Source organism: Oncorhynchus mykiss, chromosome 13 (genome assembly GCF_057628025.1).
Source record: "Oncorhynchus mykiss isolate SJ-2025 chromosome 13, ASM5762802v1, whole genome shotgun sequence".
NCBI classification, from domain to species: Eukaryota; Metazoa; Chordata; class Actinopteri; order Salmoniformes; family Salmonidae; genus Oncorhynchus; species Oncorhynchus mykiss.
The window spans coordinates 28,092,069-28,105,325 of NC_143034.1; the positions used below are offsets into that span (position 1 = coordinate 28,092,069).

At 43.4% G+C, this 13,257-nt stretch overlaps 1 pseudogene across 1 annotated transcript; it reads right to left on the minus strand.

Moving 5' to 3' along the window:
• Positions 1 to 1,345: 1,345 nt before the first annotated feature.
• LOC118938228 (ATP-dependent RNA helicase DDX39A-like) lies at positions 1,346 to 7,563 on the minus strand (annotated as a pseudogene). The gene is made up of 6 exons (XR_016485784.1): positions 7,364 to 7,563; positions 6,423 to 6,551; positions 5,685 to 5,992; positions 4,489 to 4,729; positions 4,097 to 4,194; positions 1,346 to 3,291 (listed from the first exon to the last, which is right to left on the minus strand). The product of XR_016485784.1 is annotated as an ATP-dependent RNA helicase DDX39A-like (transcript).
• Between the last annotated feature and the right edge of the window lie 5,694 nt (positions 7,564 to 13,257).

Sequence of the window (13,257 nt, forward strand, 5' to 3'; positions counted from 1 at the left end):
CCCTTTTCAAACATTTCTTCGATAAATACAGTTTTTTTAATCAAGTTTAACCACAATATTTGTTGTACTATTTGTTCCGTCCTTTCAGGTGGATTAAACTGAAATTGCAACCAACTTTCTAAGGCTTGTTTAAAAGATAAAGATATTTTGGAGATTATTTCCTTTTCAAACAACCGAAAGTGAGCAGGTGTAATCTGAATAAAGGGGAAAAGGCCCTTCCTGAATATAGGATGAGACATTCGTACCAATTGACTAGAAAACCAGTTTGGATTTAAGTATAACTTTTGTATGACTGATGCCTTTAGTGAGAGGTCTAATGCTTTAATATTTAATCATTTCTGCCCACCAAATTCATATTCATTATATAAATAGGCCCTTTTAATTTTCTGGTTTGCCGTTCCAAATAAAATTGAATATTTTTTGTTCATATAATTTAAAAAGCAGGTCACTAGGTGTAGGCAAAACCATAAGCAAATAGGTACACTGTGATATAACTAAGGAGTTAATCAGGGTGATTTTTCCACAAATAGACAGGTATTTTCCTTTCCAAGGTAGCAAGATCATATCTATTTTTGCTAACTTTCTATAAAAAATTATAGGAGTGAGATCATTTCTTTCTTTTGGGATTTGTATACCGAGTATGCCCACATCCCCGTCAGACCATTTAATTGGTAAACTACATGGTAATGTAAAATGTGCATTTTTTTAGTGATCCAATATGTAATATGGTACATTTATCATAATTTGGTTTTAATCCAGAGAGGATAGCAAAAGTATCTAGATCCTCTAAGAGGCCATGGAGAGACTCCAATTGTGGTTTTAAAAGAAAACATGAATCATCAGCGAACAATGACTCCTTAGTTTTTAAGCCCCTGATTTCTAATCCCTTAATATTATTGTTTGATCTAATCTTTGCAGCTAACACTTCGATGGCAATAATAAATAGATATGCCGATAGTGGACAACCTTGTTTTACTCCTCTAGATAGTTTAAAACTTTCTGAGATGTAGCCATGATTTACTATTTTACACCTAGGGTTACTATACATAACCTTAACCCATTTTATAAGAGATTCCCCAAAATTGGAATATTCTAGGCATTTATATATAAACTCCAGTCGTACTTTATCAAAAGCCTTTTCTAAATCAGCTATGAAAACCAGGCCTGGTGTCCCCGATATTTCATAGTGTTCTATTGTTTCCAGTACTTGTCTTTTATTATCTCCAATGTATCGCCCATGTTAAAAACCTGTCTGATTAGGATGAATAATATCTGACAATACTTTTTAAATTCTATGTGCCAAGCATTTTGCTAGGATTTTTGCATCACAACACTGAAGTGTAAGAGGTCTCCAATTTTTTTAATGGACTGGATCTATATATATACACCACTTGGGTCCTGTTTCAGTAATGATATCAGACCTTCTTGTTGCGTGTCTGATAATCTACCATTTATATAGGAGTGGTTAAAACAAGACAATAATGGTCCTTTGAGTATACCAAAAAAAGTTTTGTATACTTTAACTGGTATGCCATCCAGCCCTGGAGTTTTCCCATCCTTAAAGGCTCCAATTGCCTCAAGCAGTTCCTCCTCTGTAATTTGGCCTTCACATGAGTGAACAGCTTTGGAATTAATTGGAACACCGACTGCGAGCCAGGCTTAATCGCCCAGCATCATTGCCCGACTTCACTAATGCTTTTGTGGCTGAATGGAAGCAATGTTCCAACATCTAGTGGAAAGCCTTCCCAGAAGAGTGGAGGCTGTTATAGCACCAAAGGGGGGACCAACTCTATAATAATGCCCATGATTTGTAATGAGATGTTTGACAAGCTTTTGGTCATGAAGTGTAGCATAAGAACACAACACAAGCCATGGCAAAATGTGTAGAATTGCAGGAAACTAGCTTAATTAAACTGTAAAATGCTTTCTTTTCCCCATGGCAAAATGTCTAGAATTGCGAATAGCAGACAAAATTGTTTTAAAACAGCAACATTTTGTTTCTGCTGCCATGGGAGGGCCTCTAAAAATGTTGGTCGGAGAAGGCGCTGTTGGCCACGCTCAATACCACGCCCCCCCATCTATTTCTCCACCTAGTCAGGTGAACAGGGCCTTGCCCTTTATTATGATAAACAAGCCCGGGCAACCATTTCACCAGAGCGGTTGTCTTGGTTGCACTTGTTTTCTAGGATCACTGGTGTCTGGTAATGTACAGGAATGATTCACCTCAGTTCACTCTCTCTGGGAGAATAATTAACATCACCTCACTATTGGCCCATTCCAGTGTGTGTGGCAAACTATCCAGACCTGTTCTGTAACCCCAGAGGGAGGTTTCATATGGTGTTAATATAGAGCTGAATGAACACACAATCAACTGGTGACACAATGTACTGGGGCTATTGTACCAAAGTGGTACAGGTGTAATAGTAATAGGTCAGATGGTTTCATTTTGATGCCACACTAACTACACTGGTCCCAGATCAGTTTCGATCAGTTCCCCAGAAAAGAGGATCTGGTTGGTTCATCTACTTTGGGAAAGTGAGGCTTAAACTAATCCCATGGACATACCGTGTATCGTTTATGTGTGTATTTTCTGTTAATGCCTAGGCAAATGCAAGGGCATCCGGGGTTATGTTGGTGTACAGTGTTAAATCTGTTTGTAATCCATTTGAGGTTAACGCAGCAGTGCTGGTGATCCTTTTAATCTGTATCTTATTGAATCACAGACCTGATCAGGGTCAGATCGGCCTAGCCCCCCTCCGACAATACACTCACTACCATTGCAGAATAAATGATTAGTCACATCGCATTGCTTTGCAATTCCTTTGAAGGGAGGATGGTGGAAGTGTGTATTTTAAAGCCATGTTTCCCTTGGTATTCATGGAAACTTGATTGATCAGGAGGGGGCTTATTGCTACACTAGGAATTCAGGAAGCAATTCTTCTTCTAAATGTGGTTGCGTTTAGGGAACATGGGTAGTCTGAGGGAGCTTCACCGGATGACATGATATTAGCTAATTAGCCCAAATGTGTCTGGTCTTCATTCAAGCTTACCAACAAAGCAACTTATATGATTCTAGATAACATCTGCTGTACAGGGCCATGGACCGATATAATGAATTTCATCCCGAACCTGCCTGCACGGGCCACTCTGTGCAGGTAGGTGTCGGAATCCTCGGGCATGTCGTAGTTGAAGACGATGTTGACGCGCTCAATGTCCATCCCTCGGCCAAACAGGTTGGTGGCCACCAGGATCCGCCTTTGGAAGTCCTTGAACTGCTGGTACCGGGAAAGCCTGGGGGAGGAAGGGGGGCACCCATAGATTTAGAATAAGTAGAACAGGCATTATACATCCTGCTTCACTCCTGTGGGTACACTGAAACTGTGACCCACAAACATGTTGTCTGAGAGAAAGTTCTTGTTAAGTCCCTTTGGATAACAGCTTCTTCTACATGACTATTATAGAAAATGTGCAAGTAAATGAGATTCTCAATTTGATTGTGCAACTCCTCATTCCTCTCCTCCTTTTGAAAAAAAGTCAACAGTAACTGAGGAGAGGAGGAAATGTGCTTGTATGAAATTAGACTCCATTCACACATAATGCAAATTACATTTACAGGGGTGGAATCCCAAATTAAAATGTGTAAAGTAGTAAAAGACATTTAGCTAGACATTGTATGGATAAAAACGATATGCAACTTATCGTTTTAAATATGTGCATGCTTCTCAGAGTAAACAGCTGATTGAAAGGGGAGGGGTAGATCTCAACTTCAGCAAAGGACACTTATGCTTCCTCAGCAGGAGGCGAGGACACCGTTTGCCTACTAACGATTTGACACTCCTCAACCACTTATCGGTTTACGGATAAGAGGACGGAAAAGTCGAGGACATTCTTTCGTCCAAATCCGAAATTCCCAATGAAAGCCAAGACCCAATCCCAAATCTACCCCTAAACCATATGCACTTATTAATATCTGAGATGACTTGAAGTGTAAGCAATATCCTAATATTGCTTATACCAATCAAAACTGCTCAGATTTTAACAAGTGCATAGACTGTAGGGTTTAGCCAGTGATTTTTTCCTCTCCATCAGAACCCACCTCTCCTCCTGGGCCATGCCCCTGTGGATGGCGATTGCAAGGAAGTTCAGCTGAGACAGAGCCACACAGCGCTGCACAGACTTCACAAAGATCACCACCTTCAGACAGGAGAGAAAATGGCATTGAGACCCCGAAGACAAACATGGGGCACAAAACCCATGCTGCATCTGATATGGCACCCTGGCTTTTCCCTGGTCAAATAAATGTACACTCTGAAGACGAAAAACACAGGGCATAAAACTCACAGGCAGAAACTTTGTCAGTGCATAGACTTAGTTCACTTGAATGAGTAAAATTGTATTTAAAAACGTGACTTTCAAATCCATGGACAAAATACATTCAACTCACTTATGTTTTATAAATTACGTCTCTGAAAAGACCTCTGTCCGTACCTGGTTGAACTCGAGCACGTTGAGCAGGTCGAAGAGCTTGTGGTTCTTCTCGCTGTCCTTCAGCTTGCAGTAGTACTGCTACAGGCCGTGCAGCGTCAGCTTGGTCTCATCGTCCACAAACACCTCCATGGGCTACAGGAGATATTCATTAAGCACCAAACACAGGGAGGGACTACCAGGACTTCCAGTGCTAAACATTTTGCTAGTGTGCCCTAATGAATAGAACATGGGGAAAGTGTCACTATTTAGGGCAGTTTTATAAACCTAGCCACATTAAGTGAAAAAAAGGAGTAAACCACATTCTGTGTTGGTGAATGAAGAACTACAAATGTGATTGTGAACATCAATTACTAGTACTAGAGCTGGATGGAACTTTATTTTTCATTATAGCTTTAATGCCAGGACTGTTCCTCCCGAAAATGTCCAGAGCCCCAGACCCAGGTGAAGAGAGGGTCAACTCTGGCCACTTGTGAGACAGACAGTCATGAAAAGACAAAGCATAGATGTGCTAGACTGGAACTTTTTACATGAATATTAAGCCATATCAAAAATCCCTTGAAAAAAAAGGGGGGGGGGATATCTGCAGTTTCTACATCCATTTTTAGAGATTTAAAATTAAAAGAATAACAAATGCCCATGAGCTTAGTTCAACTTCCGTACCCCATCAGAACCCAAAATACAAGCTTGTTTCATTCCAATGCTTGTAAACAAAGTAAACGCAAAAATAAACTATATAGTCTCAAAACATGGTCAAAATGATAATTCTGATATCATTGACGGTCAGTCCTTGCATATAGCTCTACGAATTTCAGAGTGGTTAAATTTCTCCAGACCTATCCCTCCAAAACAGGGGCGAGGAAGATGCTTCATTAATGTTTATACTGCCGATGCCTCTTCAAAGTGCAATTTAGGGAGATGGGTTCATCTCTGTGTGTGTAAAACTACAACTTTAAGTTTCAGAACATGTACATAACCACGGGACTACATAAAATGTAAATACTTCCCTACGTTTTGGCTAAATCCTTACTTAAGTCACACCATCTATCACATTCTGTTCCAATATCCACTACTACTCTTAGTAGGACAGTGTATTAGAAGTGCATTCTAAGTGGTATGCTAGTAGGTACATTGGAACACGTTTTCAAATGACCTTTCCTCTGTGACGTTTCAACTTACTCCTTGCTCCCGTCACTCACATCTGGCATCAGCCCACCCCCCGTCCTACTGTGGTCTGAATTTGCATCTTGTCACACTCGTCCAGGACAAAGTGCTTCACGTTCTTCAGGTTGAGGGTCTTGTTGCGGATGAGGGCCAGGATGCGGCCGGGCGTTACCAATACAAAGTGGGGGCAGTTCTTCGTCAGCGCGTCCTCTTCCTTCTTGATGGACAGGCCCCCGAAGAACACGGCTGCCTTGACGGTAGGCATGTACTTGGAGAAGCACTCATACTCTTTGCTGATCTGGAAGGCCAGCTCTCGTGTGTGGCACATCACCAGCACAGACACCTGGTAGACAGAGAGAGAGAGGTAGGGGAGGATGTTTAATACAGAACTCTCTGGACAGCAGAGAAACAAAAAGCACACAAGATTATCCAATAGGATAGAACAGCAGTGTAAACAGTGAGATTAAAAGGAGAACAAATTCAGACTGCAATTGGCCCAGCGTCATCAGGGTTTGGCCGGGGTAGACCTTCATTGTAAATAAGAATTTATTCTTAACTGACTTGCCTAGTCCAAATAAAGGTTAAATAAAGTTGGCGATTAGACACTTTCTTATGCAAGTATCCCCAGATACAGATTAAGCCTATTCCTAAACTACAAAGCACTCAATGGATTCTCAATCGAAAGCTATTTTTAGTAAAGGAGGGAGGATGTAACAGCAATTCAGTTGCTGCTTCCACAATGTAGAGATTAATTTCATTATTCAACCACTCACCTGCCCGTACACAGGCTCAATCTGCTGCAGGGTGGCCCAGTACAAACACAGCCGTCTTGCCCATACCAGACTTGGCCTGGTACAGGATGTCCATGCCCAGGATGGCCTGTGGGATGCACTCATGTTGGACTGAAAGACAGAAACGTAACTAGGGAAGTTAGTTAAGAACAAATTCTTATTTACAATGACGGCCTACCAAGAGGCCTCCTGCAGGGATTGGGGCCTGGGATTTAACATTTAAAAAAATATATATATAGGACAAAACACACATCACTACATAAAGAGAGACCTAAGACAACATAGCAAGGCATCAACACATGACAACACAGCATGGTAGCAGCACAAAACATTGTACAAACATTGGGCACAGACAACAGCACAAAGGGCAAGAAGGTAGACAACACATCACACTGACAGTTGTGGCTGCTTTGTAAGAGTGTCCATGATTGAGTCTTTGAATGAAGAGATTGAGATAAAACTGTAAATCACTAGGGGCAGAAAACTGAAGAGAGGAGCGACCCAGGGATAGGTGAGCTTGGGGACCTTTAACAGAATGTGACTGGCAGAACAGGTGTTGTATGTGGAGTATGAGGGCAGCAGTAGATATCTCAGATAGGGGAGGGGGAGTGAGGCCTAAGAGGGTTTTATAAATAAGCATCAACCAGTGGGTCTTGCAACAGGTATACAGAGATGACCAGTTTAAGTATGATGTGATGCTTGAAGGGGCATACATGGATAACTCAGTCGGAGTCCCAAATGACACCCTACTTTACTTTCCACCAGGGCCCAGTCACACACAGCGCTAGTTTTGAACAAAGCCCTATGGGCCCAGCTCAATAGTAGTACACTATGTCAGGAATAGGATGCCATTTGACACACACAGAATGGACAAAGTCAAAAACAGTCTTTGGTTGAAGGTGGGAAGTGCCTGTGAGGCTCACCTTCAGAGGAATGTTCAAAGCCACAGTCGACAATGGCGCGGAGCAGCTCTAGTTTGAGCAGAAACTCTCGGAATAGCGGAGCTGTGGATGGAGACGTAAGAGCCCTTTACCTCCTTCTTGCCCGCAGGTGTGGCGGTCTCCGGGGCAACCTGAGGCTCCTCATAGTCCAACAGCTCATTGTCAACGTCGTTCTCTGCCATTCTAGAGAAGGGGTACTTGCGTTAGTTGAAGCTAGGCAAGACTGGAGACTAGTTTGGGGGTGGGCGCTGTATCAACAATACAGTAAATTCAGAAGGGTAATTGAAATGCCAATTCAATAATCTATGTACAATTCCTCACCATCTAACCTTAGTTATATTACATGAGGATTCCAATTCTTGTAATTTTACTTTCTGAATTGAATCCTAGTGAAACATCACCGTCTAGCACAGGGTTTTCCATATTCGGTCCTTGGGACTCCAAGGGGTGCACGTTTCCCCCCCCAACATTACACAGCTGACTCAATCAAAGCTTGATGCTTATTGGAATCAGCTGTGTAGTGCTACGGCAAAAAACAAAAACCCCTGAGGTCCCTAGGACCGAGTTTTGGAAACACTCGTCTAATGTGTATTCCTACATAGCATTAGCTAGCTGCTAATAATGCTAGTAGCAGGCCGCACGCACACCGCCAAAGCTGGACAGTACGCAAAATGGGAAGCGAATACATTTGGCACATAATCATTACAATTTACCTAGCTAGAAACAAGGATTGGACCAGCGACCACCCTGCAACTCAGTTTACAGTAGTTAGCCAGTTGCCCGATTCAATCAAGTTGAACAAGGAATCATGCCTCACTCTCCGCACCAACAATGGCAGCCGCCTCCTCATTCATGTAATATTTGTGTTGTGGAGAAATGACCAGGCAGGAGACGGGAGTACAGTTCGTTTTCGTTTAGTCAAAACCCCTCGTGCTCTACAGTTCGCGGCACCCCAGTGCGCATGTGCATTTCCTATTAGGTGTAGTAGCGTAACACTGCTGTAATGCATTACTGCTTAGTAACAGCACAGTAACTAATATAAACCGATGTAGATCCCAGATACTACACTCCTCCCCCATAGTGTTTAACTCCCAGAGAACAAGGTAAATATGTTAGGAAACTACTAATGCAATATCTGAACAATGCATTCTTAAACATTTTTCAACTACTGGGTTGAAGCAGACTTTTCAGAGCCCAGCACAAATCCAGGGGATTATTCTCCCCCGAAGATGGAGTTTGTGTCCTAATAACTAACCCAGGTAATGTCCTTTTTCTTTCCTTTTATCTAGGACATATTAAAGTGTTTGTTTTACTGTCCGTTACCTCCTTAACCAGCTCAACTCACAGGTCAAGCTGTTGAGGTGCCCTTCGCTGTCGAATAGGATATCTCCGCTCCTCCTGGGCTTCCTGTGGTGGGCCAGGTTCGGGTGGAAGGTCAGGCTCTGTCTCTCCCGTACGTCCACAGTCAGGAGAATAGTCCCGGGGGTCGTTATTGTTCTTGTTCTCTCGGCATGTCTCTGCTGGGGCGTTGGACCGTAGCAGATGATCCACATGAACGTTGACCTGGCGATGACCAATTTGGACTTGGTAAGTCAAAGGTCCTCTGCGTTGCAAGATCACACCTGAGTTCCACAGGCGCTTGGGGTGTCTGAAATCACGTACCATCACCCTCTCTTCCTCTTTGAATTCTCTGACAGTCTTTGAGTGTCTGTCATGAGCTTTCTTCTGCTGTAGCTGGTGCTTCGCCACAGTGCTTGACAAGTCTGGTTTCAACAATGTCAGGCGGGTACGTGGTTGGCGTTTCAGAAACAGTTCAGCTGGTGTACATTCCGTTACTGTGTGTGGTGTGTTACAGTAAGTAAACAGGAACCGCGGAAGCCTTTGGTGGGTGGGCACAGACTGAACCTTGAGTCTAGTCCAGGCCTTCTTAAAGGTTTGCACGGCTCTCTCTGCTGCTCCGTTTGATGCCGGATGGTAAGGTGGTGACAGGATGTGCCTTACTCCATTGTTCTTGAGAAACATTTCAAAATCGTTTGACGTGAACGGAGGGCCATTGTCCGATACGAGCTCCTTGACTAGTCCAAAGGATGCAAACAGGTGTCTGAGAAGATTGATGTTCTTCTCAGCTGTGGTCAGTTGAGTAGGGAACACTTCCATCCACTTGGAATGGACATCAACAAGGAAATGTTGCTTGTCAATTTCAGCGTAATCCACATGGATGCGTTCCCAAGGTGTAGCAGCCCAGGACCATGGATGAAGAGGCGCAGCAGCAGGCTTGTTGCGAACAGCTTCACAAGGTGAGCAGTGGCCTACATGCTGTTGAATGTCCTGATCCAGTCCAGGCCACCACAGATAACTGCGAGCGAGTGCTTTCATTCGAGTGATCCCTGGATGTCCCTCATGCAGGTCAGATAGCAGTCTCCTCTGGAATTTGTGAGGTACCACCACCCTTGATCCCCACAGAACACAACCTTGATCAGTGGACAACTGGTCTTTCTTGTCGATGAATGGACGAAGGTTATCGTCATTTACGAAGGTTGGCCAACCGCCTAATGTTAAGTCCAAGACTTTGGAAAGCACTGGGTCTTTCCTTGTTTCCTCTGCTATGTCAGAAGCAGATATGGGCAGTTCATCAATGAGAGAGATCTGGAAGACTGCTCTATCATCTTCACTGTCGGAGTCACTATTGCATGGTAGTCTTGATAGTGCATCGGCATTTGCGTGATCACTGGATCGTCTGTACTCAATCTCGTAGTCGTAGGCTAACAATATCAGAGCCCAACGTTGCATTCGAAGTGCAGCAAGGGTTGGTATAGCTGATTTTGGTCCAAGGATGGCCAACAGAGGCTTGTGATCTGTCAGCAGTTGGAACTTCCTTCAGTAGAGGTATTTGTGAAACTTCTTCACTCTGAATATTATGCTCAGGGCTTCCTTCTCAATTTGAGCATAATTTTTCTCACTTGGTGACAGAGTCTGTGATGCAAATGCAATAGGGTGTTCTTCACCTGACGGTAGAACATGTGAGATGACGGCTCCTACTCCGTATGGAGATGCATCACACGCGAGTCTCAGCTTCATCTCTGCGTTATAGTGGGAAAGCCACTTGCTCTTTAGCAGACGCTGTTTGCAAGTCTTGAATGCTTCTTCGCATTGTGGGGACCAATTCCACTTTGTATCGGCCTGCAGCAGTTGGTGAAGCGGATGCAACAATGTGGACAAGTTTGCCACAAACTTTCCGTAATAGTTCAGGAGCCCCAAAAATGACCTCAGCTCTGAGATATTTGTGGGTGCTGGTGCGTTTACGATTGCTTCCACCTTGCTGTTGGTTGGGTGCAGGCCTTGTGCATCAATCTTGTATCCGAGATACTCCACTGAGTCCTGGAGGAACTCACACTTGCTGCGTTTCATTCTCACTCCGTATTTCTCCAGTCTTGACATCACTTTGTTCAGCACTACAAGGTGCTCTCCAATAGTTGGTGCTGACACGAGGATGTCGTCCATGAAGCACACAACATGGTCTATACCGTCCAAGATCTGATCCATTGTTTGTTGGAATATCGCTGGAGCTGTCGAGATTCCATAGGCCAAGCGATTGAATCTGAATAGCCCCTTGTGTGTATTGATGGTCAGATACTGTTCTGACTCTGGATCCAGCTTCAGTTGCTGATAAGCGAATGCTAGGTCCAGCTTACTGAAAACCTTCCCACCAGCTAGAGTGGCAAACAGATCTTCAGCGTTTGGTAGTGGATATTCCTCTGGTAGTATGCAGCGATTTACTGTGGAGCGGCCCAGTCACTCCTCGCTACTTTCGTGATTATGTTATTCTTCTGTAGGCGGTCCAGGTGGTTTGTGAAAGATAGGCTTGGTTCCTTCTTGCACTCTGACTTTTGCTGTGAAGTCTTGTATTTCACCGTAGCCATCTTTGAAAAGTTATTTGTGCTTCTCCAGCATGTTAGTGAGTGTAGCCTGACTCACTGGTTTGTCATTTCTCAGACTGAAGATTTCTCCCCAGTTCAACTTGATATTTTGTAGCCAGTTTCTGCCTAGCAAGGCTGATTTTTCTCCTTTAACAATGACAAGCGGTAGCGTCCACTCCTTTCCCTCATACCGGACTTGTACCTGGATCTGCCCTAACACAGGAATAGTGTCACCAGTGTATGAAGAAAGGCGGATGGATGCGGGCTGAAGAGGACACTCTTTCAGTTTTTCTTTGTAGAGTCTCTCTGGAACCAGAGATACAGACGCCTCGGTGTCCAGCTGCATTTTAACCTGTTTTCCCGCTAACTCCATGTTGAGATAGATTCCATCTTTTAGTTGTTGAGCTGTGTACACTGAACAGTTCCACTACTGTTTCAGTTGTACCTTCCTCTTCTTGTGCTGCGTCTGACACTTTGTGCGCTCTTGCTGTGCGTTTTGAGGCCTTACTGTAAATGTCCAACCTTTCCACAATTGTGGCACTTTTCATTTTGGAATCGACATTCACTGTGCTGATGATTATCTCCCCCACATCTGTAGCAACTTGGCTTAGACCTTTGAGATGTGGGCTGCTTTGTTCTTGTGTAACCTTGAGGACAGGACTGAAAAAAGTGTGACTTTTGTGAGCTTTTTCCACCACGTGCATCACTGACCTTGTGAACACCTTTCTGACGTTCTGCATGTCCCGATAGCTCAATAGTATACCTGTGGGCAAGCTCGAGTCCAAGTGCTATATCACAGGCTTTCTTAAAGGTCAGGTCCTTCTCTGACAAGAGCCTTCTGTGATATGCTTCACCTGTGAGACCACATACAAACTTGTCTCGGAGAGCATCATCAAGAAATCGTGCAAACTCACATGTACTTGCCAACCTTTTCAAAGCAAGGATGTAGTCAGCCACGGTTTCCCCTTGACTCTGGTCACCAGTGGTAAAATCTGAAACGTTCTGCAATGAGAATTGGCTTAGGCTTGAAATACCTTGAAAGAGTTTCAGTCAGTTCTGCATAGTTCAACTCCACTGCTTTCATTGGTTCAATGAGACCTTTCAGCAATCCATACTCAGTTGGACCCAAAACACTGAGAAATACGTCTGCTTTCTTTCCATCTTTGATTTCATTTGCAGCCAGCCAACGCTCAAAACGCTCCAAATAGGAATCAAAATCCTCTTTTGTAGCCTCAAACTCTGGTACTCGACCAATGGTTGCCATTCAGTTAATTGTTCAGTTTCCTTATTCCTTAATTTTCACTTAATTCTTCACTTCAGAAGTTTCTGCAATTACTTCATTCACTGCACTCATTTGTAATAATGTACACACCGTGTTATGTTCCTTCTTCCTTTTTCTTCTTGCCAATATTTCTCCACTGAGATCGCCTAATTTCAATGACAGTTTTTTATATTTATTTAACCACAAGAGGGCAGTGTCGCTGTTCTGGACTCCAATAGTCTTGCTACTTGGCAGCTCCTGAATACTGTACTAGCAGTGCTAGCCTTCTCTACTGGCGAAAGAAAATAAAAAATAACTGACGAATTACATAATTATTTTGAGTTTCATTACTCACGCAACATTCTTCCCTTCAAGCAATGTCCGTTTATGTAGTTTAATCACCTCGTCGCCACTGTAATATTTGTGTTGTGGAGAAATGACCAGGCAGGAGACGGGAGTACAGTTAGTTTCCGTTTAGTCAAAACCCCTCGTGCTCTACAGTTCGCGGCACCCCAGTGCGCATGTGCATTTCCTATTAGGTGTAGTAACGTAACACTGCCGTAATGCATTACTGCTTAGTAACAGCACAGTAACTAATATAAACCGATGTAGATCTCAGATACTACAATTCAAACTTTGTGACAGCAAAGTGCTATGAAGGGAAATAGGTTCCAAAGGCAAGGTGAATATTCAGAAAT